Source organism: Neoarius graeffei, chromosome 19 (assembly GCF_027579695.1).
Source record: "Neoarius graeffei isolate fNeoGra1 chromosome 19, fNeoGra1.pri, whole genome shotgun sequence".
Classification (NCBI taxonomy): domain Eukaryota; kingdom Metazoa; phylum Chordata; class Actinopteri; order Siluriformes; family Ariidae; genus Neoarius; species Neoarius graeffei.
The window spans coordinates 28,056,234-28,058,739 of NC_083587.1; positions in this window are offsets into that span (position 1 = coordinate 28,056,234).

Consider the following 2,506-nt stretch of genomic DNA (forward strand, 5'->3'; position numbering starts at 1 on the left):
CAATGCTACGCCTTCTGTGTGTGGGGCATCCTCTTCATGGCCTGCATACAGTAAGATCTCTCCACTCACTAGCCTTTTTTGTCCCGATTGTGTCCATCTGGCCTCGCTAATTCCTAAGAGTTCCAGTTGATATCTTTGCATTTCTGCCACTACTTGGGCTGTTTTCCCTGCTTGGGACATGATCTTCACATTCCAAGATCCAATATTGATGGTCTTAGTTGAAAGAAGGGCATTCGGTCTTGAGGTTTCCTTGTGGCTTTTGCCCCTTGACATCATGGGCCTTCTGATTGAAGGGCCCCTTTCATCCAAGACTAAGTATGTTTGTTGAGCTCTTGTCTCCATTTCTGTAGCACTTTGTGTTTTACGGAGAAGGGTTGCTTGCCCTTCGTCCAACCCTCCTCCTTTCTCATTCGGGCTTGGGACTGGCCATGGCAGAGTTGTATAATAAAGTGGTATAATAAAATATCTGAAATGAAAATCAAATCAGGGCGGCACGGTGGTGTAGTGGTTAGTGCTGTCGCCTCACAGCAAGAAGGTCCTGGGTTCGAGCCCCGGGGCTGGCGAGGGCCTTTCTGTGTGGAGTTTGCATGTTCTCCCCATGTCTGCGTGGGTTTCCTCTGGGTGCTCCGGTTTCCCCCACAGTCCAAAGACATGCAGGTTAGGTTAACTGGTGACTCTAAATTGACCGTAGGTGTGAATGTGAGTGTGAATGGTTGTCTGTGTCTATGTGTCAGCCCTGTGATGACCTGGCGACTTGTCCAGGGTGTACCCCGCCTTTCGCCCGTAGTCAGCTGGGATAGGCTCCAGCTTGCCTGCGACCCTTTAGAAGGATAAAGCGGCTAGATATAATGAGATGAGATGAGAAGAGATGAAAAACAAATCAAACCAGAACAAACCAGGTGCCTTTCTGGTACCAACAACAGAGACACTGAAATAACATTTTTTCCTCATTCTGATGTTTGATGTGAGAATTAACTGAAGTTCTTGACCTGTGTCTGCATGTTTTTTTTGCATTGCACAGCCGCCACATGATTGGCTGTTTGAATACTTGTATGAATGCAGGTGCAGGTGTACAGATATTCCTAATGAAGCAGTAGGTAAGTGTTTATTAATGTTTAGGGTTCCTCCTGCCATTAAACAGGAGGTGGTGGGGTGGAACTGGTGGAGAATTTCCAATTAAGCAAGTAAGTGTGTGGTACAAAAAACAAATCAGTATTCTGGTTTTTTTTTTGCAGCTTAATTATAGTTTCTGTCACACACACAAAAAAAAATCACCTTTAAATTTGCAGGCATATTGTGTAAATCAAATGGTGTTAACCCTCCAAAAATCCATTTTTATTCCAGCTTGTAATGCGACAAAACAGGACAAACACCAAGGGGGATTACAAACTTTGTTATAGATTTCTATTTTATGACTTCTACATTATCGAGTCAGTACAAAAACATTTTAGAGTCCAAACGTTAGTTTTCCAGCACAAAATTAAATGCTACAGAAAAAAAGGTTTGTATCTGAGCAGCATATTACATAAGAGATCACATTTCAGATTAAAAAAGAAAACATAATGAAGGCTGCTGGGTTTTGGTGCAAAATTAAGAAGCGAGTGTGACAGTCAAAGTGCCCAGAAGAACTGTGGCTGGTTCTGTAAGATGCTCAGTAAAACCTACAGCTCATTTCCTTATAAAACTGCACCTGTACCTGAGACTACTGTTTTTTTTTAAAGCAAAGGGTCGTCTCACACCAAATATTGACTTTATTTAATTTATTTTGGCTTACTTGTGTTTATAGTATTTTTTAATGTTGAAACATTTTGTTTCATTATTTTTTAAGTCAATTATCATCTACAGCACGGGTGTGAAACATACGGACCGGGGGCCGGATCCGGCCCGCTAGATGGTTTAATCCGGCCCCAGACTTGTAGAGAAAAAATTTCTAAGGATGTCAAAAAAAAAAAAGTAAATCTCTAGCCCATTCCTGTGACGACTTATGAATTTTTAAAGAAATAACCGAAATGCTTAATTCAGCCGCTAGGTGCAGCCAAAAAAAAGCAGCACTGACATAAGGGATCAGGAAACAAACAGCACATTTTAGCAACGTACCCAGATATGCTGTCTGATTCCATGAATGGCAGTCTTGCCTCACCACTATTAAGTTGCTATCAAAATTATCAAGAGTGATACCCCCATTACCAAAATGTCTTTGTCAAAAAGAAGAAAAGTTGACGTAGAGTGCAGAGTTTTCCAGGAAAAATGGACTGAGTATTATTTATTCACAGAGGTGATTACAAAACCTGTGTGCTTGGTATGTAATCAACAGGTTGCAGTGCTCAGAGAATTTAATATTCAGCACCTCTATGAGACTCATCATCAAGAAAAATTTCACAATTTGTATGGACAATTAAGAAAAGAGAAGATAAACGAATTGTTAGCTGGTCTGAAGAAACAGCAGTCTGCATTTACTCGCAGCCGTGAGGTAGAGCAGTGAAAGCTAGCTACCTTATTGCAAACG